Here is a 14,040-nt window from a genome sequence, read left to right as displayed (position 1 = left end):
AATCGAAAATAAATCGATTTATGGTTATGAAAATTTGATTAGAGAAATTTTAGAATTTTGTTTCTGTTGTGGTCTATTTTTATCTAACAAAGGGAGAGGGGCTGGCGGCACAGGAGAGAGGGAAGAGAGATGTGTGTTTGTAGAATTGTAGGGGAATGTGTGTTGTTATCCCTCCTACATTGTGCCTTTATTTATAGTGGTAAAGGGAGAGAAGATATTCCTTCTTCTCCAAGTAATACAAGTTGTAATAGGAAAGGATAACTAGAATCAAATCTAATCTAGGATTTACACAATCATATTTAAACTAGGAATGTTCACAACACTCCCCCTTGAGTGTGTAAATACTCAAGGTAGATTCAACATCATGCAGAAGTTAAGGAAGTCGACTCATCGGCACTGATTCCAAGGAACAACGCTTATTCTCAATAAGGTAGGAATTTGCATAAGTAGTAAGTCTCACTAAAAAAATCCTCTAAGACTATGGCAAAAACCCGAGTAGGGACAAAATCCATAGTCTAAGGAAAAATGTATGAGAAATGCAAAGTCAAAAGAAACGTCTACAGAACATCATCAGGGATATGACCAGCCCGAGGTGGGTGCCTCGTTAAAACCTAGTTAGGTAGTAAAAACCCATTGGGAAAAATGCTCCTAATCGTAGGGAAAAAGAGTACATTACGATCAAGCAAGTATCTACAAGATACTCTCCCTGAGTTTGACATAATTCCAAAGAGAAATAGCAAAGTTACAACTCAGAAAGTTTACGTATACCAATTCCATGAACAAGCTTCTTAAACGTCGCCTTCGGCAATGATTTGGTGAAGAGGTCGGCCAGATTGTCTTATAAACGGATTTGCGTGACTTCAATCTTCTGATGCTCTTGTTGTTGATGTGTAAAGAAAAACTTCGGCGCAATGTGCTTAGTGTTGTCTCCTTTGATGTAACCCTTCTTGAGCTGTTCGATGTAAGCTGCGTTGTCCTCAAAAATCGTCGTCGGGGCATTAACGGCGGGATGAAGATCACGGGAGCTTCGAATATGGCCCACTACTGCTCTCAACCAAAAGCATTCTCGAGTTGCTTCATGTAAGGCGAGAATTTTAGCATGGTTAGATGAAGTGGCAACTAAGGTATGTTTAGTTGACATCCAAGAGATTGCGGTGCCTCCAACGGTAAAGACATAACCCGTTTGAGAACGCGCCTTGTGCGGATTAGATAAGTATCCAGCGTCAGCATAACCAACAAGGCGAGAATCAATCCGATGAGCATAGGGTGTGGCATCACTCGAGGATTCGTAGGGATAGAATAAGCCCAAATTCGTAGTACCCTTAAGGTAACGGAAGATGTCTTTCACACCAGTCTAGTGTCTACGTGTTGGTGCATTGCTGTATCTTGCCAAAAGATTAACAGCGAAGGAGATGTCGAGTCTAGTGCATTAAGCTAAGTACAATAAAGCGCCTATCGCACTTAGATAAGGAACTTCAGGCTCCAAAATCTCTTCATCATCCTCATTCGGACGAAAGGGATCTCATTTTGCATCTAGCGTACGAACGACCATAGGAGTACTCGAAGACTTCGCTTTATCCTCATTAAAACGGCGCAACACCTTTTGGGTGTAGTTTGATTGATGTACTAGGATTCCATCCGACACCGAGACAATATCGAGTTCTACCTAGATCTTTCATCTCAAATTCTGACTTCAGGTGCGAAGCAATTCTTGCGAGCTCTTCAGGAGTTCCAATGAGATTCATGTCATCGACATATACTGCAACAATCGCAAATCCGAAATGTGACTTCTTAATGAACACACAAGGGCATAGTTCGTTGTTCACATATCCATGACTAGTCAAATACTCACTCAGACGGTTATACCACATTCTTCCTGATTGTTTCAAACCGTAAAGTGAACGCCTCAGCCGAATTGAGAGCGTGTTCCGGGGTTTGGAAATATTTGAACCAGTTAATGTAAGTCCTTCGGGAACTTTCATATAAATTCCGTATCAAGATCCCTATAGAGATACGCGGTTACTACGTCCATCAGCTGCATATCCAATTTTTCGAAAACTACCAAACTGATAAGGTTGCTAAAAGTAATCACATCCATAATGGGTGAGTAAGTTTCGTCATAGACAATCCCGGGGCATTGCAAGAAACCTTGTGCTACAAGACGAGCTTTGTAACGCACAATCTCGTTCTTCTCATTACGCTTCAGAACGAAAACCCATTTGTAGCCAACGAGCTTCACATATGGAGGAGTAGGAACTACAGGTCTAAACACCTTACGTTTCGCAAGTGAATCGAGTTCGACTTGGATTGCTTGTATCCAATTTGACTAATCAGCTCTACGTCGACATTCATCAATGGAACGTGGTTCAATGTCATCGCTCAACATGATCTCAGTAGCTACTGCAAATGCTAATGCATCGTCGACAATCATCTCATTTCTACGCCACACATCATCTAAGCTAGCATAATAGACCGAAATCTCACGATTCTCGGGAGGAGGATTCGTCTCTTCAAGGACACTTCCGTAATCTAGAATTTCCTCATGAGTTGGGTAGAATGAGTAAGCGATAGTCGGATTCACGGTAGGCTCTTCAGGACCTTGTGCCGTGGTTTTCCTCTTCCGGGGGTGTGAATCCTTTGAACCAAAGGGTCTTCCACACTTATGTGTAAGGTCAGATGATTGGCTAACCGCTAATGTACGTGGATCACTAGAATTGGCGCCCCGGGCTTCCAGAAGGGCAGTCCGTCGTACATTTGGTACATCCATCTTTGCAAGCGTATTCGAAGCTGGAATATGTTATCTTGTCACGCGCGCTAGATCGGTGAAAGAATCTGGCATGCTCTAAGCAATGCTCTGGAGATCTAATATGGGCTGCACTTCAACTTCGGACTGAGTGGTGTGGGGATCTAAATGAGACAAAATGGGAGTCGTCCACGATAATTTGCGTCGTTCATTAGGAACGTTGACGTTCTTATCTCCCCCTAACAACGGGAAGACTATCTTATAGAAGTGAAAATCTACGAAACGAGCGGTAAACAGATCGCCTATCAAAGGTTCTAGGTAACGAATAATCGAAGGAGAATCATATCCGACATAGATTCCCATCCTTCGCTGAGGCCCTATTTTTGTACGTAAGGGCGGCGAGATCGGCACATATACGGCACAACCAAAGACGCGCAGATGCGATATGTCGGGTTTCTTATCCGGTGACCAACTGAATGGCACTAAATGGTTATGTCACAACAGGCCTCAGGCGGACCAACTTTGCTACGTGCAATATTGTATGGCCCCAAGCAGGGATCGAAAGTTTGGTACGTATGACCAATGATCGAACAATCATTTGTAAGCGCTTAATGAAAGCCTCTGCCAGGCCTTTCTAGGTGTGAACATGGGGTACAGGATGTTGAACTTCAACCCTAACCGACATGCAATAGTCATCAAAAGTTTTAGATGTGAATTCTCCAACATTATCCAATCGAATAGATTTGATCGGATAATCAGGGTGGTGAGTCCTAAGCTTGATAACGTGAGCCAACAGTTTGGAGAATGCAGCGTTCCTTGTGGACAACAAACACACGTGTGACCAACGTGTGGAAGCATCAACCAAAACCATAAAATAACTAAATGGTCCGCAGGGAGGTTGAATCGATCCACAAATGTCCCCCTAAATCCGTTGTAGAAAAATGGGAGGATTCGAACGAATCTTGTCATAAGAAGGCTTAGTAATAAGCTTTCCCATAGAACATGTTTGACATGCGATTTCATGGATCGAACCTAAGCTTCAGGTTAGTGGATGCTCGTGTGAAGATTTGAGGATACGGCGCATCGCTATTCGTCCAGGATGTCCCAAACGGTCATGCCAAAGTGTAATTTTATGCGCGGTCCCTGTGGTAGGGCCGGCCACATAGTGGCATTCTATGGGGCGTATGGTCGTAGTATACAGACCACTCGGGATACGCTCCATCTTCTCGAGAATACGCTTCTGGCCATATTCGTAGGAAGTTATGCATAGAAATTCAACTCCGTTTTCTACGTGGGTTTTAGCGTGGTAATTGTTATCTCTAATGTCCTTAAAACTGAGTAACATTCTTCCGGAACGTGGAGAATAGAGTGCCTCAGCAATGGTCAAGATTGTACCATTGGACAACATTATACGTGTCTTACCGTATCCTTCTATCAGGTTGGATGTGCCTGAGAGGTTGTCAGAGGTGCATTCTTAGGTATGAAGTTAGTGAAATAGATGCGTTCACGCAAAACAGTGTGCATGGTTGCACTATCTGCCAGACAACTAACTTTCCCACTAGTCATACCTAGAATGAAAAATTAATTTGAATCGGTCACATGCATAAAAGTTTATAAAAACAAATATCAATTCAAAATAATTTCATTTATTCAAGGTTTAAAACTTAATATCCAAAACAAATTGCCAACTAATAATCTAAAACATAAAGGAAAATTGTTCAAAATCAACCAAAAACAAAGGGGGGTTCGGCGGCCACTAGGTGGAATTCGGCCCCAATGGTCTTATTTTAACTAAAAAAATAAGTCTATATCTAAGATTCTAATCTTCCATATGAGTGGTATCCTCCTAAAAGTCAGAAATCTCCATTTTTGTAGTCTTCGATTCGTCCACTTGCATGAAGTTTGAACGACGAGAATGATATTCATCTACAACCTTCTTGGGAGCTCGGCAAACACGGGACCAATGGTCCTTTGAACCACAGCGATAGCACATATCGTCATCTATGGTTTTGGGTGCTTTGCCCTTATTCTTGAAGTTTGGGGCCTTGGGAACGAGGTTTGGGCGCTTCTGGGCTTTGTTTCCTCCCTTGGGTGGGCCTTGGCTCTGTTGACCTTGGTGGGATGGCTTCTGGCTGCCCCTACCACGCCTCTTGTGGCATTTTGGGTGCTGATTAGTGTTATAATGTGCTTCAGGCATAGCAGTAGCCCCAGTAGGTCAAGCTTGATGATTCTTCATCAACAGCTGGTTCTGCTTTTCAGCAAGAAGTAAAACAGAGATCAAATCCGAAAACTTGGTGAACTTCTTAGCTCTATATTGTTGCTGCAGGACAATATTAGAAACAGAGAAGGTCGAGTAGGTCTTTTCCAGGAGATCCTCTTCAGTCAAAGTTTCATTGCAAAACTTGAGAAGTGATCGGATTCGACAAACTTTAGAATTATATTCATTCACAGACTTAAAGTCTTGGAAGCATAAGTGCTGCCAGTCGTGTCTTGCTTCAGGCAAGAATATGTCCTTTTGGTGATCGAAACGATCAGCCAAAGCGACCCATAATGCACGTGGATCCTCCTCAGCAAGGTACTCAGTTTGCAGAGCGTCATGGATATGTCTTCGGATGAAGATCATAGCAGTGGCTTTTCTAGCTTCGCCAACAGGTTCATATGTTGCTTCTTCAATAGCAGGATGCAAGTTCTTTGCAGTGAAGTGGAGCTTCACATCTTGAACCCACTTGAGGTAGTTCCTTCCAGAGACCTCCAAAGCGGTGAAGTCGAGTTTGTTCAAATTCGACATGTTCCTATCACAAAATAGATTGACAAGATGTGGTTAGTGTAATGGAGAAAAAATCAATCCATTCACATAGAAGTAGAACATATAGGTTCTAATAGACATGTATTGGTTTAATTTTGCATGAAAAACTTCGGGTTTCATGGGTGATATGTTTAAGTGAAAACTTCAGGTTTTCAAACAATGCATGTTTATAAGAAACTTCAGGTTTCAAAGTAATTATGAACTTCAGGTTCATATATTCCTGCAGGTAAACACAAATATATATGCAAACAAATATGCAACAAGTATATTCAAAAATATAACTTTAGGTTTAAAATTATAATTGAATTAATTTATTTATTTGGACTTCAGGCCAAAATAAAATGTGGGGAAAAATATAAAACCCATTAGGTCTAAAATAATTTAGACAAAAGAAATTCGAGGTCCAAAAGAAAACACTAAGCCACGGGTGGCTTGAAGAATTGGTCCGTGAGACATATGCCCAAAAAAATTAGGCTGGGGAGGGTCTCGGGGTGAGCTGCAGGCTCACGGGGTGGACTGGGCTGCTTTAAGCAGCCAAAAACCTTTTCTTTTTTTTTTCGCGGGCCGCTTCAGGCTGGCCCAAAAAAAAATTCCTTTTCTTTCGGGCTGGGCCGCTGCAGGCGAGCCCAGAAAACAAAAAAAATTGTTTTTTTTTCTTTCGCACGGGCCGAGGGGCTGGAACCCACTAGGGCTCTGGTTGATGGGAACAGAACAACCCAGCGGTGCTGGGTGTGCTTAGCCGAGGAAGAAGCCAGGGTTTTAAACTTCGACGCCACTGTAGGTGGCCTAATATTGGACGGGAAGACTTGTGGATACCCTTCTGGGGTGTTTTCGATTATGAATACAACATGGAGATATTAAAATCGCAAGTGTTCCAATCAAAACCTAAAAAAAAATTGAATCGAAATTTCAAAAAAATCTCGATGAGATTCCGGCAAATCTCAGTCTAATTTTTTACGTGGGACGACTGCTGGTCGTCGGCGACATGAACCAAAGGTTCAAGGCAATGGCTGCAGGCCATGCCGAGGTCGAGGACACCGTGAAAGGTGTCGGGTTTTGTTGATTTTAAACCTCGGAGCTTGTGGCTCTGTGGGTTTTTATGGGGAGAAGGAGAGTTGCATGCTCTCTGCTTGTGTGAATACCCCATCTGTAGGATGGTGGTCACGGGTTCGATAGAACCCAGGTCCCAATCACGAGAAGAAAAAAAGTGTTTTTTCTTTTCAATTCAATTAGATTATATGCATGTATAATTCAATGAATCACATATTTACTTTGATGCATATGCAAATAATAGTTTCAATGCATGTACATATGTAAGATTTAATTCATGGAAAATATCAAATTCACATAATTGCAGCAATTTTGGTTATGAGGCATACACAATTTATGTAGAATCTAAAATACGTAAAACGTAAAGTTGGGTCATGCATCATGGTGAATGTTCATGCTATCAGGGCTTGCAAAATATCGAGTTAAAAGTCTTTGTTTTGAAAGAACCTGATTGCGTGATGATATGGATGAACTGGTTTGATGTAGAAAAAAAAATTATCCAACGTCAGATTCCTAAGCGTAGCGGTAGGAGCGTGCTGATAAATTGTTGTGGTCTATTTTTATCTGACAAAGGGAGAGGGGCCGGCGGCACAAGGGAGAGGGAAGAGAGATGTGTGTTTGTAGAATTGTAGGGGAATGTGTGTTGTTATCCCTCCTACATTGTGCCCTTATTTATAGTCGTAAAGGGAGAGAAGATATTCCTTCTTCTCCAAGTAATACAAGTTGTAATAGGAAAGGATAACTAGAATCAAATCTAATCTAGGATTTACACAATCATATTTAAACTAGGAATGTTCACAACAGTTTCTGGGATTTATAATAATTTACGTCGAAAAATTTATCGATAAGTGGAAAAGACGAAAATGTCCCTAGTTGACTAAATTTAATTTTACGAGGATGTATTTTATCCTCATATAATTTATCATATTTCTTGATATAATTGGATGGAGCTCGACCCTACGAAAGCGTGGGCGAAAACTGTTTGTGAATCGGAGTTGAAATGAAGAAATTAGAGGTTAAAAAAAAGAATGAAGAAAAAGAGAGAAGTCTGGAAGCTGCCAGATGGCAGCATGAGAGAAGAAGGAGTATTTATTAAGCCATATGTGGGGCTGTGAGGGGGGGAAGGAGGAGAGTGCCCAATGAGAGGAGAGAAAGGAAGGGAAGGGAGAGAAGGAATGAGCATCGGATCACTAGATCCGGTTTCCTTTCTGCGATCCGACCCGACGAAAACAAGGGTTTCCGACTTCTCTCCAATCAAATTCTGGCAAACTAAGCCATGACGCCTCCTAAGAAATACTCCACAACCCTCCCTCTACCTATTACAAGCCAAAAATCGGGTGAAATTAGCTTTGAAAATAAGAAATCCCGTAGTTGGGTGCGACGGGTTTGTGGTGGCGATACACTAAATTTGAATGTAATTCCGACCACCACCACTATAAATGGACTCCTAGTGAACCCAGGTACATTTCCCAAGCCTTGGTTGGGCCGGCGGAGCACTGGTGGCGACGAATCGAACCACCCAAGTTCTAGGGTTTCCGGCGAGTTTGAGATGAATTAGGGCTTTTCCTGGCCAAATTCTACTTTGGTACAGGTATAAAAGTTGTTCCCCTTGACTTGCTCTACATTTCTCTAAAATTTGAGAATTTTTAAAAATAGTGAAATTTTCAGGCGGGTCAGGGCAACCGACCCCGCGGCAGAGCGTAGTGAGCCGATGCCGTCTTTTTAAGCTAATTTCGATAATCTAAATCCATATTTGATATGAATTTGGTGTGATTCCCTTGTTTGAACCTAGTTAGTGATTGTTAGTTACTTGAATGTTTTTCGGAATGAGTTAGAAAATGAATTGGTGAACTACGAAGGGCTTGATCCCGCTCAAGGGTACGTAGGCAGTCTAACAGAGGTTAGATGCAACCCTAAATAATTGAGAATTAATCTTTTGTTGAGAAGTTGTTTTAATAGAAGAAATTTGGGGATTTAATTGATAATTTAATCGTATGTTTTGATAATTAAAATTTGGATATAGTTTTGTGAGGAATTTGTTTTCTTTAATTTGCTAATTTCTTTAATTATTAAATTCGTTTTTATTATTTTAAATCACAAAATCAACATTTTCTCAAACTTCGTTGTAAATAATTGATTAAGATTTGGTTTGATACAAATTATTCATTCAATCTCTGTGGAGAACGACCTTGCTAGAGCCATCTATACTATGATAACCTTGTACTCTTGCAAGTATTTTTAAGTGTTTTTATCCCTACTTTTGCAAGTGGTAAAAATCCTATCACTCCATAACTAAGAACAAAATTTTTGAATCTCTGACAAAGTTTTAATGTCGCCATGCAGGCTTGGAACATTGGTTCATGATATCTTAGCTTACCTAGGAACGATGTATCGTTTGCTTAAAATCTCATATGCATGCATCAGCATCGAAGAGCAAGATCACCAAATAAAACAAAATAAATATCTGTTATTTTTGCACGAGAACAAACCAACACAAAACAAAACAAATAGTATTATTATTCAAATAAAACAATAATGTTGCTATTTTGGAAAACAGTATCAAATTCCCAGGTTCCATGCAGAGACTGCAGAGAAGAAGGATTCAGCACTGCACGAACTACATATATTGGCCATGGTTGAGCCGTAGTTTTCTGCTTTGGAGACAAGAAAGGCCCAGCAGCATTCAATGACTTTGTAAAATTATATAAAACAACATCAATATAATAAACCCAATGTGTTCATGAAGCTCAAGACTTATTTACCCTTATTAATTTATCAATATTCAATTATTGGGTTAATTATATAGTTTGCAATTCGAACAAGGTTTGGGGGTTTGAAGTTCCAATCCAAATTCAATCCCTGTGTTTCGAGCTTCAATTTCTAGTTTAATCTGTATGCAAATTCGAGTCGACTTTTTATTCCAAATTGAGTTGAGAAGTACACTCGAAGTTGTCATTTCATACTTTGAATTCAACATGAACTCTAATTCGATTAAATAGTAATTTTAAAGTTATATTAGTTAATTTGTTATATGTAAAATGTCATACCTTCTTATATAAATATAATCACGATTTGTAACACATTAAAAAGTTTAAAACAAAAAACAAAATATTTTTTGCACACATTTTTTTATACAACAATATATTTACATTAAGGATGAAAAATTTGGTTGTGTGAAATTGCATTTCTGCCCATATTTCTTATTCATGTTCTGTTTTAATTAGAGGGTTAAACTGGTAATTTCATAGGATTTTAGTTGACAACGAGTTTTTTATTAATTAGTAAAGATTATTATTATTATTATTATTATTATTATGTATATATATAAAATGAGAGCCCCAATTTGGTGAAGCATTTGATAAACCAAAAATGCCCTCACTTCATACACTATACCAACGTTAACTGTCCAATAAAATTAGGGTCAAAATTGTAATATAATACAACGAAATTCTACTGTGCGAATAATATATGCACTCATCTGAACAATGACAATTTTCAACCACTAGATAAAAATATACACACTTAAAATTCATTGTGACCCTTAGATCAATCCTCCCACAAATACTGCATCACATTCTATCTTTCCACCAAAACCAAAATAACAAGTAAATTGATAAAAACTGACAAACACTCCCTCCAAATTAGAGTAGAACTGTCAAACACGTTGTCGCACAAAACAGAACACCGGTTGCAGCAGTTGCAAAGATCGGAGATAGAACCGCCAATCTACCACACGTTCTAGAGGGGATAGCGATTATTCCAACCCCAAATGCACAGAAAAGAGGAAGAACTCACTTTCGTCTTCTGCACAAACCTCTCATCCACGTGTTTTTCCAGAGTTTCTTCTGCATCCACACTCAATTTACACAAATTCAGGTGATTTTTTTTTCATAATTTCTACCCTCCAATTAAGTAATATTACCCACATGAATCTGCTTTTCCGTTTGTTTTGTTTATTATTCTATATAATTTAATAAGGAAATTCGAATCATTGATGGCGTAGGATGGGATTGCTGGGCGTTCAAAATTGCTCAGTGATTAGTGTTTAATCGACCACACTGCTTATATTATTTAAACTTAATTGTTGTCATATGGGTTTTTCTGGATTCCATTTCTCTTATTTATGTGATTTGAGTCAGTGGTAGTCAGGTGCATGCAATGAGAGACATTTGAGGCTATAGCTGGGAATTTGGTTTCTATCAAATTACTTCTGCAATTGGTCAGAATTTATAGGAGTTACTAAAATTACCCCATTACCAGTTTCTGTTTTACTGTAGTTGGTAATGATTTGTAAGCAGATTGTACATTGAGGTAATGTGTGAATTGAATTCTGATGGTTAAACTAATACGACAAACTGGTAAAAAACCATCACTGAAAAAAGATAAAGCATCACAACTGTAGAGTTTTGCCGAATGAAGAATTAGAACCGCGACGTGGGATTCAACCACCCTCCACGTTCTGCAAACTACAAACCAGATTGACAAAGACTCTTCCTCTACAGAGAACGAGGGGAGGGAGAAATAGAGATACATATTGACAAAGACTCTTCCTCTACATCGACTGATTCTTATCGCAGGTAACTTTCAAACTTGATTCTCAATTTTCTATGTATTCCTTCCAGCGTTTGTTCAAACTTTCAAACTTGACTCTACTCGCCGTGATCAACAACTGCAGCTTCTTGAAACAGCCTTTCACTCGCTATAAACGACAAGTGTGGCTTCTTTACCAGTATGTTTATTAGTCTCTTTTCTAATCAAATTCATTGCCATTAATTAACTGTTTCTCATCGATCATTCATTTCTGATCATATTTTCAATTTCCGTTCTATTCCGATTTATACATCTTTTTCAATTGTGTATGAATTATTTGCTTTGATGAAGCAGAATTAGATTTGCGTTCATATTCAATTCTAATTAATTGACGATGTCCTTTGAGAGCGAGCCCAAACTATCTAGCGATTCGATATAATCGGAGAAAGATTTTCCAGGGTGAACCATATCCTTTACCCGACTATTGAGCCATACAGTTTCTGGTTTCTTAAGGTTTCGGATATCCACTCAATCTTTTGGGACCTGTCTGGAAATCCCCACAGCCATGTGACTTGCGATTCTTCTTCTTAATAAACGACTTAGTTTTTGCATTTTTTGTTCGAATTCAAAGTTTTTTTATACAAATTTGAAGCTTTTCTTCAAGCTTATTCATTATATAGATTCCGAAATTTTTAAATCCTCTCAAAGTAGTAGGGATTTGGAAATGAACTCTGCTAGAGAAGGCGGCTTGCGTTGAAATTACCACAATAACAGTGTTGGGTTGGGAATTTTTTACTGGTTTTTTATTTAATATGTTTTGAATCTTATCTTGCAGCCTGTTGTTTTTCTTCATGGGGTTCAGGAGGAGGAACTTCACCAAGTATTCAAAGTAATCAAAGATTCTTCAATCCCGAGTTTTACCGATCATTCTGTTTGATCAGGTTGCTACTTCACCCTTTATGATAAGTTATTAGATGCATTTTAGTGTGTCCTGCATTTGATAACTGAGTTATTTCGTTATTGCTAGAAAGGTAAATTTTACGCTAGATTGCGATGCAAGGTATGTAACTCGATAGTTTGATGAGTTTGAATTATTTTTTTTATTAGGGCTGTTGCTACTTTTTTAATTACGCTTGACAATTAGCCTGCTTGATCAGGGGTATGATCGTTGTGAATGCCGTATGATTGCAATGGCAAAATTTTATTGATTCAAGTGTGAAATAGATAAACAAATAAGAAAAAACCATGTTCATGCGTAAACCATGTCATTGTCATTGAAAAAACTATAGGTAACCCTCTAAAAATTAATAGATGAAGTCAATGGAATTGAGAGCTATGTAATCCAAGTCCCAGTTGCATATGTTATTGGTGCATTCAAGAGCTAGCTAATTGAGGAAGAAATTCAGAGGTTGATGTAAGTTGTCTGCAAAGCATCATAACCTAGGGTTGAAGCACTTAGCTTTTCTCTACCCTCTTCCATATAATTAGGATTACAAGTTGTTTTAGATATTCAGTTAATTTTGAAGCCCTTGTCAACGTTTCAGTTGCAGAGTTTGATTTATCAATTATCTGCTAAATGCATAGAATTTCATCTTTTTTACTTTCAATTTTGGGTCAAATGTTGGGAAATTTTTACTGGTTTTTTTATATAATATGGTTTAAATCTTATCTTGTAACCTGTAGTTTTTCTTCATGGGGTTCAGGTGGAGGAACTTCACCAAGTATTCAAAGTAATTAAAGATTCTTCAATCCCGAGTTTTACCGATCATTCTATTTGATCAGGTTGCTACTTCATCCTTTATGATAAGTTATTAGATGCATTTTAGTTTGTGAAACTAGGAAGGGCATTCTTTTTGCTTAGTTGTAAGATACTTGAGAAGCCGAATATTACACTTAATCAAAGAACCGAAATGGCAATGTGCTATTTCACTTTGTTTCTTTGATGACTCAAAATTGTAATATGATTGAACTGAATGATTACCTGTTTTCATTTGCATCTCCATATTCATTTCTTTCATTTTTAGAATCATCAACTCCATGATTACCTGTTTTCTTTCATATATGTTTTTCTTTTACTAATTTATGTTTTAACTTTTCGTTCTCTTTCAATTTTCGTAAATCTGAGTTTTAGAAAACACATACAATTCATGTTACTAACAAAACTTTTGATGCTTTTACACATTCATTGGGATTGTGTAATGGTACAAGATTATTGTGTCGTGGTAATTACCAAAATCTTATTGATGCTGAAATTCTAACTGGACAATTTGCAGGATCCAGAGTTTTCTTACCAAGAATCCCTCTCAAAAGTACTAATACTGTTGGGCTTCCATTCGAACTTACAAGAAAGCAGTTTCCAGTGAAACTAAGTTTCTCTATCACTATAAACAAATCTCAAGGTCAGACAATACCACATGTAGGCGTTTACCTTCCAAATCACGTCTTCAGTCATGAACAATGATATGTGGCTTTATCGAGGGGGGTCTCAAAGTCAACCACAACCGTGTTAGTAAAAAATGGCTCCATAATTAGCCAACAAGGTGTATTTACACGGAATGTAGTATACAAAGAACTCTTGCTTCATTCCAGCTAATTATGGTGATTTCTAATAGGTAACAACTTTATTAACGATAACCTTTCAGTATGCATTTCTCACTTATCAATTAACTCTTTTTATTTGATTTTTAATTTTCTCACTATCATTTGTAGATTGGCAATGAAAATTTGAAGCATCAATCATGAACAAATGGGTGGAAATTGCAGCATTGATATCAAAATGGAAACTTTCTTTTCAAAAGAAACAGTGACATATAGACTCTATGGGTATTGTGAATAATGTACATATTGTTATGCAAGATTTATATTTTGACATTTAAGTTGTTTTGTATTTTTCTACGAGTAATGTTTTCAT

Source organism: Malus domestica, chromosome 17 (genome assembly GCF_042453785.1).
Source record: "Malus domestica chromosome 17, GDT2T_hap1".
In the NCBI taxonomy this organism is placed as follows: Eukaryota; Viridiplantae; Streptophyta; class Magnoliopsida; order Rosales; family Rosaceae; genus Malus; species Malus domestica.
This window is presented reverse-complemented; position numbering follows the sequence as displayed.